The following is an 18,551-nucleotide window of genomic DNA, read 5'->3' as shown; positions in this document are numbered from 1 at the left end:
TATTTCAGAGTGATAACATTTTTCGTAATGATTAAAATAAATACATTTAAAAAACTTTTAAGTTAAACGGTTTTTTGATACCCATATTGTGGTGGTTGTGGCAAAATATGTACCTAGTCCGCCATATTGAAACGGCGTCCATCTTGAATTTTAAATTTTGACATAATCATCGTGTTTTACTAGTGTATCCCTTTCATTTGATACCCATATTGAAGGGTTAAGGAAAAATATGTAATCCGCCATTTTTTTATCGACGGCCATCTTATATTTATAATGTTATTGTTTTTATTATATTGTATTGTCATCAAAATTAAATGTGTGTACCAAATTTCAGATCAATCTGACAACGGGAAGGTGTTTTAATTTCAATTTCTAATTTTGACCCAAATAAATAAACAAACAAATTCCGTACGGGTCGAACTAAATAAAACCGTTTAAAAAGGTGTAAAATGTTTAAAGCATTTTGCTCACAAATAGGCTATGTTATAAAGGTTTTATATCAATAACTAATCATGCATATAATGTAAAATATTAAACATTAAACCTAGATCACATTCACTTGTACGCCTGTGTGTTGTTTGTGATTCAAACTAAGACGACGATTCATTAAAGCTGTTAATTGCATCAAATACACTTTTCCTCATAATTATACGGAGCGATTAGAAGTAACAATTATAAATTGTTAGCTGTCTACGCCATATCGTAAATTCTTACATCTGCGTCCCGCTTCCATGTGTGCGCGCATGACAACTTACGGGCTCGACTGTCATTGCGTATGGGCAATGTACAGTCGCGCTCGTAATTGATGACATGCTTGCTGTGATTTAGTGATTAAGAACGTTATTAATTTGTTATTTCATTGTTGTATCTCTTCACATTGTTTTCTTTTGTAAATCTAAAGCGTTTATTGAGCCACTGCGACAGGCCACTGTTAACAACAATTGAATATAAATTTGAGACGTTTTTGAATTTAAATGTTAATTTATATTCTCGTTAAAGCCCATAGATGGTCACTGCAAGGCCTAGGCCTCTCCCAAAGATATCTATGAGGCCAAGCTTAAAAGGGTTGGCGATCGCAGTGTGGTATTGTGGTAAACAGAGGACGCTGCTGCCCTACCTCTGAACACTTATTTGTGTGCACCGGGAAATCGAACCGACGACCCACGATCGCTGGGCTACCCCTGCTTTATATTGTGAAAAGCGAAGTATTATTTAGTTTTGGTTAAAAGAAAAGTCATTTTAACTTTTTTTCTTTTGGTTACATCTCTTACTATTTTACATTTCATTTATTTATGTTTCTCTATTAAACTTGGACAAGTCAACACTTAGCAAAAAAGTCTCTCAGAGCAGCTAATCATACATATTTTTATAAACATTGTACTATTAGTTATTACTTTTTTTATTTAGCACAATGCAAGTCTTTGTTAATATTTTGATATCAACATTGTAGTGATTTATCATACACGATATATATTTTTTTTGTTTAATTTTTATTATAATTTATCTATTTTTTCTTATCAAAAAACCATTGTCTTACCTTAAAAAGGAAATTTAATAAAATTAGTTTTGCTGTTATCGAGATTTAAGCTTAACAACACATTTGGCAATAAATTTAAATTAATATTGATAAACATAGTACATATATGTATATATATATATATATTTATATATATATATATATAAATGCTTGTGTATATATATATATATATATATATATATATATATATATATATACATATATAAATATACAGATTGTACTAAGGTGTACGTATATTGGATCCAAGCAGTACATGAAAAAAAACAAGAAAAAATAAAATGTGTTTATCTATCACCCGGAATGCCTCCACAAAATTGGTTTAAATCTAGTGTCTTACGGCGAACTTTGCAAGGTTGTTTATTTACCCTTCAGGCGGACATCCCACACTGTGATCTCTGGTCTATGGTCTCCTCTCCAGAACTTAAAGAACCCAATGGGCATAAATACCTGAGAATATATAATATAAATTTAATCTTAAACAATATTGCACGTGACTGTACTTCAGAGCACGTTCGTCGGCCTCTTGACTCATCAGGTATCTACAGGTAGACAACGGTACACGGTTTGTTTAAATTAAAATCATTAACATCGCTGAATCTGTTCATCGCCGCAAACGGGGGCCCGTCGCCTGCATACGTAACACTTACTTTTTGTATCTGTTATCTAATTTTAAATGAGATAATATGTAAAACTTTAGTTAACACGCTCTAATTTAAATTGATTTTTTATTTTAATTTACACCAATGTTCTTTCATTGGCCGGAATTTTTTATGGATTACTTTTTCAAAATTGACAATTTCGATTGTTTTTATTTAAGTCATGGTTAAGAGAAGAAGGTATTCTTTCGCGTCCTTTGGATACGTAATAATTACAACTTAAATCATATTTACGTCGCAATTTATACATCATATGATAATATGAACATTTTAAATATGTCTGTCAATCTATAAATTTATAAATTAAAATTTAAAACCTACTTCCTACCCCCTACCTGTATAATCCTAGTCGAGGTTTCTAAAAGGAGGCTTTAGCGCCCAGTTACTCCATGGAACATTCGTCCAAGCGCATCACAAACTGATAATCTAATTACGGAGTAATCTTAGCTATTACTGTAAATGCCAACAACTAGTAACCATCCTTATCACTAAACAAATATCGTATTGTAATAAGCTGCTATATATTTAACTACCTTTCTGCAGTATTGCCTTTTTTATGGCTCCCGCTACTGGGGGCCTCTAGCAAAATTTTATCTTTATTCTTCACTCTCTTTCATACTTCTCAATTTCTTTTATTCTTACCTTTTTCCTTCACGATATCTTTCATTTTGTTCTTTCACTCCTTCTTGCTTTCATCGCCTTCCTTCCATCATCTTATTACTCTTAGGTGGCTAGGTACATTTTTTTTATATCATAGTCTTCTTTGGGTTGTGCTTTCTCAATACATTACTCCACTTTTCTTATTCTATTTTTAGTGTATTTTTCCTATTATTAATTGACTAGTTATTTTGGCAGTATTGCCTTTGTGGGTTTAATTTAATAAAATATAGACATTTTAACATTTATATGTAATAAAACAAGACTCAATAGTAACACAAAGGTCTATCGAGAACTGAAGGAAGTAAATTAAGTGTAAAAATAAAAATGAAATAAAAACCAGAAATAAATGTACACGAATTAAATAAAAGTGAGTCAATACCAGTGATGAAAATTTACCTGTGATTAAAAATGTGATCAAAGAGCGAAGATGAGGGAAGGAATGCGATGAAAGGCAGATAATATGTAAGCAGTGGAAACATAGATATTGTAAAAGACTAAAGGAAAGCACGAAATAATTTATTGAAGAACAAGGAGTAATAAAAATTTTAACTGTAATAATTATTTACCCGAATATGTATCGTCTTAACCCCCCCCCCCCCATTTTCAGGGGCAGAAAGGTCCCAAAAACGAGGACCATATTAAAAGAAAACATCCTTCCAAGAGGAATTTCGTGAAATTAGTTCTTAGCTGCCGTCCATACGTCGAAAGGAATGAATAAAATATGATGATGACAATGAAAATGTTATGGCGTTGTTATTTAAATAATTGCAGTGTAATAAATTAAAAATCTATTTTTATGAATAATCTTTAATATAAGGCGACTAATTTTTTAACCCACTGCGACAGGCCACTGGTAAGAATTCTTTCAGGCTAGCTTGTGAATAGCTAGTGAGTGCTCATTTGTCAGCAAAAAGTCTCACAGGATTTAATTACTCACTCTGAAGTATATTAGATTAATTTATTTTTATATTTTTTTATAGCCCGCGCTATTGGCTTCACATTCCCTTATCTTATTTATGGGACAGGGACGTTTTTATCTTTTAATCATTCACTTTCTTTTCTTCTTTGTTTCCATGCTCTTCTAACACATTTCACATGATCTATCTTTCTTCTACTTACATTCTACAATTTCTGTCTTTCTTTTACTTACTTTCTACCGTTCATTCATCGCGTCATTTCCTTCGCCTCGTTCCTTACTACTCACAGCTTTTGGTTATCACATTATTTTTACTTTATCTTATCTTATATTTTACATTTTATAATTTGGTTATTTTACATTTTATCACAGATTACATAGTTTTTGTTTTATTTACTTTATAATTATTTTTTATAGTTTTTAGCTACTACTTGAATTAGTTTTGTTTACATTTATTACATGTTTTGCTAATTTTTTTTTTGCAATAATCGAGAAACACTGGCCTGTCGAGTTTTTCTTCTATTTATTTTATTATTAAAATCATTATAATATATAAAGTGGTTATTCTAAAATAATTTATGTTTTCTTATTATTATTAGAATACGATAGTTGTCCGCAGTCAGAAATCTGTCAACTTGTTAAACTGATTTTAATTTATAATTTATATTTTTTTTATTTAATATTCCATGATGGCGCTGTATGCGATATGCGCTCGAAGGACTCAAATTATAACAACAATTTAAGATCTGGAACAACCAGTATAAATGACTTTTTTATCCTCCCAAGTCTGAATATCCCGTTATTTTAATGGATCTTTAGTAAGCTCGAACAAGATGGTATCGCTAAGTAAAAACATCGCACAGACAAAACTTAGGAACTGGAATGTTATACGATCGACAAATTATGGTGCGAATTTTGCATTATGAAATAAATATTCAATTATTGATACGATTATACATTTGGATTGTAAATGTTGATATATTGTGTACGTCAGAAATAATACCAGAAGAGCCTAATTTAACACATGTAAGACTGCATAGAAATCTATAAGACATACGCGTGGGACCGCACGTTTTGGTGCAAACTTGTTCGTTTTAAAATTATCATAACTTTGTTATTTATGAAGCAATTTTTGTGAAACTTTCACAAATTGTACAATAACATATATTATATGTATTACTCTTTTACTCTTTTTTAATTCTGACAGCGGAACTCTCTTGATTATTATGCAGTAAATAAATTTAAAATTCGATAAGTTCTATATTTAACAATAAATTTAATAATTTGTTATGTACACATAGCGTTAATTAAAATATATATTGATAGCATAGGACAGCAAAACTTTATAGTTCAAAAATTAAAAAAAAATCGGTTAATTAAAAGTTGCACTGTTGCTATGCGAACGAAGTGTACCAACGTAATGCCGGAGTGTTCCCACGCGGTGAGCTACAAGTGGCTGTTCGCAAGTGTCCGCACTTGTTGCGAATCGTGCTGACTCGTGAAGTAACACTTTAACTAAGTAATACTTATCATCGATTCACTTTGAATATTATATTAATATTCAAATGTTTATTTAAACATATAAATAAATTTGCATATATAAATATATATATTTATACTACTGTGTTCAAAAAGTAAAGTGAAATTGTCATTTGAAACTCCCAGACATTAGGCAGGCAGGCAATATTTTTTTCTGAAAGACTATCTATAAGAATTGTAATTTCATTTGGCTGTAATTTTGAACATTTTTTTTGTGTTTCAAACGCGTCGTCTCGATTGGTGCAAAAGCCGCTTAATTATATGGGAAAAAAGTCAAAAACTCGTATTAAATTTGACTTTCTTTGGCTTCTGGCTATTAAACAAACTCAAAAAGCCAATGCATGGACGCCGTTTTAACACGATTAAGGAGATATACACCGAATCGAAGGTCTTGTGGGCAATATCGGAAAAACACTATTCCGACTGTTAAGAAGACTAAAAAATCGTCGGCAAAAGTGTTTTTTATCTGACGGGATTAATTTGGCGGTGATGAAATTGATTTGAAAGAATAAATAAAGAATTTACACTTTTTGATCACAGCATTATGATAGCATCACGTATTTTTACTGCCCATTAGTTTGAGCCGTTAAGGTATGTCCATATGTTGCTAAAAGCTGACTCTGTGGCCATTGACCCCGTATTTTCGTTACGTCATATTGATTATATTCAAATTGAATAGGTTGATGAAAAAGTTCCATTGCATTTATACGAAAATCGAGAGAGCTTTTACAAAATTTACATTTAACTACAGTATGTTCTATTTTGTTCGATGTCTGCTATCTTTGGGTAATGATATCTGCTATATTAAAAATTTCTATGATTGGGGGTTGATTTAATTATTTATAGTTTCTTATTGTATTGTATTTGGTATTATAGTTACTTATGCGCCAAAAAAAATTCTCTTCTAAATCTCCGGACTGTTAAATGCACTTTGACGTTAGTTACCATCGAGATGAATTTCTAAAAAAGCTATATATTTCTCTATAGTCTCTAGATATCTATTACATTATGTTAATCAAAATAAAACTATTTATTTCCATGAATATTGATTACTTGCCCAAGTTATCTTTTGAGTTTGGCACCCCTGATGTAATCTATAACAGGATATAATTACTTTCGAATAGCTTAACGACTATTGTATCTTAGATCACGGCGCGACATGACGACGCTACGGGAATTTACCTAGCCCTTATCTCTCACTAGTATTGACGTTTATTTATCGACCATGAACCCAAGTCACCTACGATTCAACAGAAAACCGTAAAGAATCATATATATAAACATATTTAATCGGAATTCATAAAAGAAAACTAGAAATATTGTAAATATAATATATAATACACGCTATAGAAAAAAGGTGATAAAATTTATTATCGACTGGTTTATTTATTACCGGAATAAACAATCTATAGAACGCTTATATTACCTTTAACAAAATTGAGAATTTGTAAAAGCGTCATCTATCGGTGTCGTGCTAAACTACTATTAAAATATAATAAGTCCAGGGAAAATTATTAAATCTAATCAAATTGAGGTGTTTCATTTTGTGCCGTATATTTTTGGGTTAATTATTTAAAACATAGAAATACTTTTTGGCCGATTGAGAATTGAGTACATAAACATTAAATATGATGTGTTGAAATTGTATTCAGCGCCATCTATGCTTAGTAACAATGTAGTAAAAAGATAAATTAGTGTTTTTGTTTACCAGTCGAGGGAGCTACTTGTTTTAATGGTACAGTGATTATCTTTACAATGATGGAAAATCTTTTGATTTTCAACAAAGACATCTCAGTGAGAGTTAATAACAGAATAAACACGGCCATGTTGCATCTATACAAATTTATTTATATAAACGTTGTTACATTTATGCGTTATCGCATCAAGGCAAATGATATTTACATTCGTAACTCATTTGAACGAGATAACTGACTGGATGGAGTGAATTATTGGACAATTTTATTGTTAATATTTCTGTCAGTACCTTGAAATGTACCGATGGGTTACAAAAACCTCATGATAAATGGACAAAGTTTTTCTAAGCAGTGATTTGCTTTTTTTTAACATTAATAGAACTTTTATTGTTGAAATATTTGAATAATTAAAAACACATAGTAAAATATACCTAACATTACCCATATAAATATTTTAGATAAAAACGGTGTTAAAAACCTACCAACCCGGTTATTTATAAAATGTCCGCCGTTTCATATTAGAGGGAATGTCTGCTGTACATATGGCGACTGGAAAAAAGAGTTTTGAAACGTAGTCTTCGGAATCTCTAAAGGGAGCGTTTGAAACATCGTTGATACCATCTATCGTATTTTATTAATATTTATCAATGAAAACTTTTCGTCATTTTTTGTAGCACTGAAAAAAAAATTCAGTAAAATCTTTTGATTGATTAACCTTGCATGAGTCTATTGCGTTGAATCAAAAGAGGCCTAATACGGCCTTCTTGCAATGCAATTACGTTCACCATCACCCACCAAACTCCTCATAACCGAATTTGAAATAATCAAACCAATGCTGTAAAAGTTCAAGGAATGAACTGATGTTTCCTCTTACAGGCCTAAATCTCACGTAAATATATCTCGATGTTACAACGTCTCGCTCCTGTTTCAAACGCACGAAAACTCTTTGTCGTATTAGCCGATGGAAATTCACTAAACGCATAGGCATTCTCCACAGATTCCCCACAATGAACACACGCTTTCTGGATACAGCGAATTCTCCGGACAGTTGCTATTTCGTTCGTTACCTAGTGGGGTATCTACCCGCTCCGCGTCCACCTGCTCTTGATCGGCACGCATTCTTATATTTTCAGTATGAATTTACTACCATTTATTTGCATAGATCTTAGTAATTATTCACCATATTTGAGTAAGACATTTATTTTTCAGGCAATTGTAGGTTTATTAGTACAAAATGTTTTAATAATCTTGAAAAAGTCCAGTCTAGAAGCAGTTTCCGTTAGATCCACAGAGATCCTATATTGTTTCTCATACGTGGCCATCAATTTTTGCAATTGTGCAAAAGAGAGCTATCCGACTAATTTACTGTTTAGGGCGTCTAATTTCCTTTAGAAAACGTTTTCAAGATATCAATATTCTAACAATATATTTAGGGGAGGATAGGGGAGGTCCATAGTGTATTTACTATATTTGTAATAAGCGAAAACAGATTTATTATGTAAGAAACGAGCACAATCTGTTTTATTTTCTTCACTTTTTTATATTTTATTATTATCCTAATTGAATTAATAATAAACCACAGATTGGTTATCGATCATCTCCGTTTGAAGACCAGGCTCTCCACCATTTGCTACAAGTAGATTCTTAGCTACTTCGGCTACATAGCTCCGAGTTAACCAGATCTAGATAAGCTGGTTGTGTGAAAGGGAGAAGGAAAGATAGCAAAGGGCGATCACTAATCCGATGGGCGAAATCTGTGCAAGTGATGACGGGCCTCACAATAACGGAAGCACTTAGAAAAGCAAGTCAAAGAGACTCGTCGAATCCTTAACCAAGGCTTTCCAAGCAGGGTGCATCAATAAAAATAAACTACCATGAAGTATAAATAAATAAATAAAAAAAAAAACGAGACAATAGTGTATTTACAAGTAGTGTATTTACCGTAAAAAACTGACTGCACCGCTGTTTCGACTGCAAAAAATTACTAATTCATTTTTAATAGACAGAAAAGGAAATAGATTTTTTAATACAATTCTTTTAATAATAATATTAAACTACCTTTTTCAAAACGAATATAAAAAGTAAAATGACCGAAAAGACTTATTATTCATTAAACCAATATTTAAATGACAAAAATTCGTGGCAATGATTTCGTTGCTCGATTATTTTGATTTCATTTAAGCTAGTTAGGTTTCTTCCTGCTTGTTCTCTACAACCAAAATACTTTGCGAAGCAGAGTAGAGTTAAAAATATAATAGATTAATAAAAAAGTTGACGATCAAAAAGAGTTCTGGCAAAAATACTATTGTTAAATAAAATTATTTTATTTTTATTCGTTTAATGTTTACTAATAATTATTTAGTAATGATAGATATACATGTATACCGTAATAATAATAGATTAAAACAAAAAAATAATAAACCATTTTTCTCTATCAAGTGGTATCTCAGCATCATGAACGAAAAAAAAAATACTTTTGAACTTGAAACAAATCAGCGGAGCACATGCCATGTAATCATTTGTAGGATAATTACTGATTTAAATGAATGCACAACAACACGCCATAATCCGTGATGCAGCGACCTTCACCGATATGTATTCTACGCACAATAACTTATTGCTCGCACTTGCTCTTTCAACAAATGCATTCTATTTTTAAAATAAATTTATTCCTTTAGTTTTATTTTTAAATACCTTATTGGTTAAAAGTACACATTTTTTATTTAATAGCGGAACAAAGCTTCACTTTATATCTTAGAAAGGTAAGAAAGAAAACTAAAAGACAATTTGGAAGATTCTTATATTTTATTTTTAGAATTTTATCTTATTTTAGTTGATATATGAATGTCGTAAGAAACTGATTACAGGCGGCTTTCAACGGATTTTATTTGAAATACTCGTGGGAAGCCTATGTCCAACAGTGGACGTCATGCAGCTGATACAATAATAATAATATCTCGCTCATTAAAATCTGATATTCTGTGACAAAGATCACAGTCGATGTGGAAGCGTGTTCGTTCGTGTCCATAAAAGGATCACGTCATAGGAAATATAAAACGTACTGCACCATATCTGACGGACGAAAGTCGCGCAATAAGCTACCGGAATAATAAAACGCAAGTAAACAAGGCCGGTGTAATAAGCCGGTGTCGGTTTAAATCTACGTGTTCAAATTTGATAAATAAATACTGACAACTTGTTTCGTCAATTTTTTATTGAGTAATATATCTATCTATATATGTTAGTTATTTTATGTTATATATGTTGTCATCATCGTGGTCATCATTCTAGCTGCAACATATGGACATAAGGCTTTCGCGTAGATTTTCATAAGGACCGGTAGAAAGCAGCCTGTATCCAGCTTCTTTCGGCGACCCCAACAAGGTATTTTTAATTATTTTATAGCCCTGTATTTGGGGCCTCTCTTATGTTCCCCAGTATTGAGTATATAAGAATAATTTAAGCTTAATAATTTAGACGTTTTTTTCTCATTTCTTATTCTTATTTTTTCTCTCATTCCTATTCATTCTTTTAACTTTCATGTATCTCTTCTTTTCCTTCACCATTTTGTTTTCTAAGTATATTTGATAAATTACAACTTATTTTTATTTTACATCTTAACAAGATCGTCTGTAAGAAAAGAACCAATATATTAGCTACTTCCGTCAATGCAGTAGTAGTCGTGCTATAAAGTGCACCGCCCGCCCGAGATATTGTAGACAGATGAGCGGTCTAGACTGGACTTCAGAACTCTACCACCTCCAAAAGCATTAAAGTAACGGCACATGTATAGGAGAAACAGAAAAAAGTATTGGGTAAATAACATAAATATTCACCCAAAGTCCTTGTCGCTGACATAATGAATTGAAAAGATGCCATAAAAATAAAATAAAAGATGTATTCGTATTTAAATAAACGAAATGAGAGAAGCGGTTCAAGTTTTAATAAAATCATAAGAAAGTTAACGAAAACCTATCTTTACTTTTGAACTTTGCCGCAATTAACTTACGAATTCTTCTTCGTTTTGCGGGCGTTTGTTTATACCGCCAGGGGTTCTCAACTCAACTTTATGATTTTTTGTGAATATGAAAAACAAAAGTTTTTTTAAGTACATCTGTATTCGTGATGCTCTTTGAAAATTTTTAATTTAATTTCCTTTTTCAATTTTTTCATTCAGATGCAAATAATGAAAGTAAAATTCAAAGGAATATCAATAAAAAGGTTTTATTTACTTTCTAATGTTGTTTCAAAAACTGATTGTTCATATTTATTACTGTAGAAAGAATAGTAATAATACATTTTTATATCTATAGAATAAATTAATAGAATTTATTTCTCTATATCTCTATCTCTATATAAGATTTGTATTGTATTACAAAAAAAAAAACTTATATATATTATTATATTATACATTAGTTATATATACGTACATACATATATACATATTTATATATATATATTGACGAAAAATCTTTTTGCCGAAAGTTAGAATATTATATGGCTAGCCCAAACCACTATAAAGTATGTTTTGTATCACAAATGAAAAAAAAAACTCGACTAATATCGTTTGGTAACCACCCCATTCACCTGCTTTACCTCCGTGCGAAATGGCTATTTAGGAAACTCAAAAATCCAATGCGTGGTCGCCGTTTAGACACGATTCAGGACATAAAAATCTAATTGAAGAAGGTTTTGAAAGTTATACTATAAAAAGGTAGCTAAAAGTGCGTTTTATCGGTTGGGGATTACTTTAAAAGAAGAATAGATAATGTTTATATATATATTTTTAAAAAGTTGACTTTACTTTTTGATCACAGTATTAACAGGTAGGAAGGCTTTAATGGTTTAAATGTCTGCTCGTTTGTCAGTTAATATACGGTACACCTAGAAATCAATGAATTCAGAAATAATGAATAATGTTATGTTAAAATAATAGGAAAAACTTTTTAAGATGTTTTGATTACTTACATATTAAAATTAATTAGTCTTTACTATCTGTCACTGAACACTTTTTAGTTTCAGAAGTTATTGGCGAATCGCATTCGAATAAAAAAAAATAATGTAACACATTTCAAAGATGGAAGAGATAACTTTATATCGGGTAATTGGAAATCAGTGTATAAATTTTAAAGCTTTTTTACACCTATTTTCAATTATCCTGTATGTGTAATTGGAATGTAATTAGTTAATGCTTTAAAGCAGTGATTCCCAAAGTGGTCTATATCGACCCCTAGGGGTCTATGACAACCTGCAAAGGGTATACGTCAGCGAAAAAAAATTTGGGGGTCCATGAAATAAAAATGGGGGTCTACGATAGTGGACTTCAACACATACACTGATAGTACCTATTTACTTACATCATACTATCTTATGATATAAAAACATTTACATTATTATATATAATGTTATTTATATTTTACATAACAGATACAACATTTTATTTTGAGTAGTTTTAATTTAAATTCAATAATTAAATGTATAAATTAACATGTGTTTTTACTTTAAGTTTTTAACACTAAACTTCACTACAGTTAGAAATTTACAGGAAATCAATATCAGGTAAGTAGAGGGTCTACCTAACACGGAAAAACATGGCAAGGCGTCTACGACACAAAAAAGTTTGGGAAACACTGCTTTAAAGAATTTTTAAACAAGAGAGAACAACCAGGCAGCATGGTAAGTTCTAAAATGTTTAGGTTACTTTTTTTTAATTTCAGAATCATGCATTTTTATTAATCCTGACTTGAGATGTCTGTGGACAATGTAAAAATGTTGCACACATCTGAAAATAAATACTGCGCAATATAAACAGATGTGTAGTGGCTTATCAACATACGAATCATAATATGTATGTTAATATAGAATGTGACGGCTGTCGGCACACCGCAATATGAAGTGTCTTCGATGACATTTTAATAACTGTCAACTTGACGCAGAAACCCTGACGCGACCCAATTTGTCATTTGCATTTCTCGCACAATTAGCGCACGAACATTCAGCGAAATTATAGCAATTATTTATCTGTGACACTTGTATGATTTGATTATAATTAATCTATTTAATTATATATTTATTGTATAATCAAATAAAACCACTATTTTTAATGACGATTTATTGATCGTAGATATGTGATATGTATGTTAAGATTTTTTTTTAGTTCGCCTCTCGTACCCCTAATTTGTTGGGATCAGGGTCTTTGTTTACAAATAAGTTTTTCAAATTTTTATCTTTATTCTTCACTCACTTTCATTCTTCTCAATTTCTTTTGTTCTTACCTTTTTTCCTTCACAATATCTTTCATTTTGTTCTTTCATTCCTTTTTGCTTTTACGTTAAAATGTTAGCCAATTTGGCTATGTGCAGCTTAGTCGAAATTGACCTCATGGAGACAGAGGTCCATGGACTAATAATTTAACTCTGGCAAATAGTATCCCAGTAACAACTATTTGCATTAAGAGGGACTATACCAGTGCAAGTATATAGTGTTGTAACTAAAGTGTAGTGTATGTTTGCGAAGCGAGGAATACTCGGTGGTCGCCAGCGTCGAGAACCGACACTCCAAGCGCTGAACTCGCATTCTAAGTAACTTTACTTAGATAAATTGCTGCAAAACCTATAATTTATTTAATATTCTTTATTGTACACGTTAAGATACATTTAATAAGTTTTCAAATAATATACAAAAAAGTACAATGGGCGGTCTTATCACACAAGGCAATCTCTTACAGACAACCCTAGTATGAAAAGGTAAAAGTACTAATAATAGGTAGTTTACGTGTACAAAAAATACATATTTACAAACAAACGTACATACTTAAACAAACATACATATGTATATAACATATATACTTATAATTAACAAGGTTTAATACATAATATAAATATAATACAATAATAGAAAAAAAACACCTAACTGACTTCGATCCCTATTGGTTCGATCGCACTTGCCTCAGAAAGAAACAGAAGAAGAAAAATAAATGAAATAACATATAGATAATTATAGGTTTAGTAAATGGTTCTTAACCAGCACCAATTTAGTACTATTATACGTATGTTAATAGTGATTTGCCTTGTAGAGTACTATCCAGAAATTCAAAATATTCGTAAACGAGCGAAGTGACCGATATAGCCATTGTTAAGTTTAAGTATGTCTTAAAGTTAAGGCGGTGTAATGGAGGCCACAGGCCGGCGAGCGAAACGCAGGACACACAAAGCACAATAGACGACTTTGATAACGTTATTATGAGACGCTGAATGCTGGCATCTTTCAACCGGAATTCCACATAAAGTATAAAGCATAGCACGGAGGAAAGTGACAAGAAGTAACAAGTTCCTTATGAAGTCACCAGACTAAAAGCCCTGCTTAGGAGGCGACTACCATTGGTTTTGGTGAGTAGAAATCTTAAATAACCCTATCTTCCCCCTAAAAGCATGACAAGTCCTGGAAGATTAAAATTTGAAACAAAGAAAATAGTTACCAATAAATTCTGGCAGTATAAACTCTATCGACGCAGCTTGTTCATATTACACATCAATTTAAATTTATTTGTTTTTGTGTGTTTATTATAAGTGTATACACCAATACCTCACTTTGCGTCGTTTCGTGTTGCGTTTTTCGAAGTTGCGTCGCTGCTTAATTAGTGCTAATTTTCACTGTGCGTCGTTAGATTTTCGAGGTTGCGTTGCTTTGGGTTCGAGAGTTTAATTTTTTTTTAAATTTCTTTTTTTTTCCGAAAGATGGCAACACTTTTGTTTCTAATTCCGCCGTCCCTTAAAACTCGGGGATTCCCTTTCTAACTAAAAATCAACGCAATTTGAATACAGTTTTATTTTCACTTTGTTTTGCTAATTTTGGAGTTCAGTTTCAATTACGTAGTGTGTTGTAATGAAATGTGTTGTTCTTGTTTTTAAAGAGAATAATAAATTAATTTTAAATATTAACATGTTGTTTCTGGTTACAAAAAAGGTATTTATTTTTCCAATTTATTTATTGGCAAAGTTATATTATTTTTGTTTTTTAAATGTTTACTCCGTTCAATTTTCTTTTTAAAAGTTGTAATTTTGTAACCCTGGAACCAATCTTCGATGTTTACATGATTTGCTTTAGAAAATCTTAATTCACTTTGCAGCGTTTCAATTTTCATCGTATTTTTTTAGAACGTAACCACGACGCAAAGTGAGGTATTGGTGTATTTCAAACACTGGATTTCGGTCACTCTGAGTGAAAATTCCCTCTAAAGCGTCTTCCGTGAAATGAAATGGGAACGAACCATGAGGATTTTTCCGAAAATACCTTATGGAATGTTGAATAATTATTCAAATTTTCCTATAAGGTTTACAATCAGTAATGAGAAATACGACAAGGAGGAGTATATCTATGTACTTTCAAATACTGTATTCAATTACGTGCAGCAACCTATTGAATACAATTGTTTTTGCATTAAAGATGCGACATGGTAAAGAAATTCCTCTGCAATAGAATTTATTTTCGAAACAAATCTGTAAAAATAAGAAGTTAAAAAAATACTCAGAATAATCTTCACAACTTGCCACCGTGTTTTATTAGAAAAGCAATATCTCGTTCCTATTTACACATGATATCAACCCTCTTTTCAAGTTATTCATATAAGCCTCCTAAATCAATATATATATCTACGATGGCATCATATACGGCAATGCAAGGTTACAAAATTTGAAAGCTGTATCTGGAAATTAACTTTCTCGTTTCTTTTTTGTTTCATTAAACTAGATAGGTTGACAACAAAGGGTGCTAGTGATCGGGGACGTCATATATATGCAACGTTTTGTATATATTTTATTTTTCATTTAACCGTGGGAAACGTAGCAATATTATAACTAACAGTTATTTTATTTATTGGTTATTAATATAACAATTATAGAAAAGCTTACAGAGAGATAATAAATTTTTAAAGGTGTGAGATTCAGACAAATTTTACTTCAGTTCAAAATAGTACGACTTCGTAATCATGGTCACTATGCTAATTAGTATGTATGGCATATGTTTTAGATTTTGCAACCTTTACCTACATTGGTTTTCTTAAAGTTTTCCTTGATCATTTGTCAGCAGTTTTAATGTTAAAAACACACAAATATCCAATAATAGCAACCGGGACTCTGAATGCAGTTGCAGTAAAAATCGACGTATTTTCCAAGAATTCAGTGTCTGCATGAAGAGTCCTTCATATTATATAGAAGAGTTGAGTTTCTTCCATTACTGTTAGGGTTAACTTTCCTAAATATTCGCTTTGATTCCAAGGTCGATATGGGAAGACAGATAAAGGGAGTATGCATTGCCTCCCTGATGGGCGACGACAATCCGCGCCCTAAATTTCCTGAGTATTATAAAAAAGAGGTGCAGATCACGATAATTAGAAATAAAACTCAACCCTAGATTCTCAAGATCTGTTAAATCGCAGGAAACAAACAAAGCTGTGGATAAAATATAAAAAGGAAAAATAATTATTAAAAAGGATTTTTAATTCTATACGTAAAACTAGAAATGTATTATATAAAAATATGATATGTGATGTAAAATAGTGATCAGTAGATGAGGGAAATAAGCCGATGTATATAAGACGATTTGCAAATGAGGAAAGATAGAACATGTGAACGACAAAAGGAACCTATAGAACATATTGTGAAGTAAGGAGTGTATGTAAATAAAAATTAAAAAATCTGAAAAATTAAAAACTCATTTGCCCGAAATGTAAGGTCCCTACCTCATACATGACAGGGGCAACAGGAGGTCCCCTAAAACGGGGACCATTAAAAAAAAAAACCTTTTGTAAATAGTAGTAATATGAGACAGACTTTCTATATGTGATATTGATGACTTTTATTAACAGCATATTTTGAGTTTCGTTTTAAAAATTGTTTACAAGTCCCTTATGCCTGTTTAATTCCAATGCTATAGGTTTTCTTACGATGAGTGGCGTATATATTGTCATGCATTTTGCAACACGTTTATCGAGCCAAGTCGAAATGCTCTAGTGCTACTGTCTAGATACAGGGCTGCCATTCTTAATGCCCCTATCTACATCGATATCTGTTCCATAAACAAAAAGACTTCCATATCTATTACATTTAAAAATATCACGCGTCCTACAGTATCTGTTTTGTCATTTAAGTCAGCTGACGCCAACTGTAACCCATAGGCCTCCACCAAAGCGAAGGGGAATCCCCCAGAAATAAAATCGTTTATTTCCTTCGATATAAATACGGGCGTAACTTGTATATATATACACACTTCTACTTCGCACTTAGTGTTGTTACTACCTTAAAACCTATCGGGCTTAGGATATACACCATAATCGACGATCGCAATTTTATATTACGGTATGCAGAGGTCGCTACTGTTCATCCTCTGGGAATTCATATGTGAGCTGTGACATTCCGATATAATTAATGCACAAAGTTCCTTGTTGTCAATCTTCTACTGCTATGCTACATTTTTTCTACTTCGAACTTTGATAAATATTTATACAATAAATTTACTATTCTCTTCTTCCTTTTAATGGGTTTATTACGACTGTGGATATCCTATTGAAAAGTTAATTTTGTTTTGGCTTTTATAAGGTTTACTATTACAATTTTATATTGATTTTCAATAGACTAAATTGTGTTTTATTTTTTTAAGGCCGTTTATAAGTCTCTAATTTATTATGAATTATTTATTTTATTGCCTTTTGAAGTGAAAAAATATAATGAATATTGTAAAGATTTTTGACTAAAGGTGTATGTGTATATTTGGGACAAGCTTTCGTAATCAAATGCCTGTTCTGCTCTGCCACCTCTGCGCACACGTTCGTCCGAGAGGTGTATAAACAATGAAACATTTCGCTCGACCTTCGTTTGTTTACCAACTACGGTGATATCAACGTAAGTTGTTTGTGCTGATTTGTGATTACACCGCAACATGTTTTCTCCTGTAATTGCTTTGCACGGTCCACCGAGTCGCTGTGTCGGGTGAGATACAGTATTGCCAACATTACGTGACAAAACAATGCGTTCGTTTATGTAGCAACAGACATTCGAAATTCAAATTTCGCGCGTATTCATAAAAAAAAAACTTAATGGTTGTTTTATAGTGAAGGTTATACATTTATTTAACATACGGAAAAACTGTAATAACAGAGGAATAAATAATTCAAAAGCACTCCAATACACTAATTATTTAGACAAATAGTGTTAAAGTATTTTGGTTCTTATGGCTTTGGTTATATTATTACACTCCCGAAAGTTCCTAATGTACGTAAAAGTAAGACTAAGTTAAATTAATGTACTGAGATCTTGAACTTCAGCAGGAAGGATATCGATGCAAGATATTGTGACAACGATTATAAACTTAGGAAATAGATAGCATATTAAAAATATAATGTCCAAGACCAGAAAAAAAACGATTCAGGTTGGACAAGGAAAATACTCCAGTTTTTCTACAGTACACTTTCAATAGAAACTAAGCTATATAGCTCAGTAGATTAGGAGGTTGACCTGGCAGTAAAGCAGGCCACATAGCGCAGAAAACAGATG

General features: G+C 31.6%; 1 protein-coding gene across 2 annotated transcripts in view; it reads right to left on the bottom strand.

The window, feature by feature from the left end:
- Positions 1 to 18,551, bottom strand: part of LOC137931482 (angiotensin-converting enzyme-like) — a 73,762-nt gene that overhangs the window by 29,458 nt on the left and 25,753 nt on the right. The gene's annotated exons all lie outside the window — the stretch shown is intronic.

The sequence above is a fragment of the Battus philenor genome, unplaced genomic scaffold (genome assembly GCF_028537555.1).
Source record: "Battus philenor isolate CCGP_79_NKW_IND1 unplaced genomic scaffold, ilBatPhil1.0.hap1 SCAF_8, whole genome shotgun sequence".
NCBI lineage: Eukaryota > Metazoa > Arthropoda > Insecta > Lepidoptera > Papilionidae > Battus > Battus philenor.
This window is presented reverse-complemented; position numbering and strand designations above follow the sequence as displayed.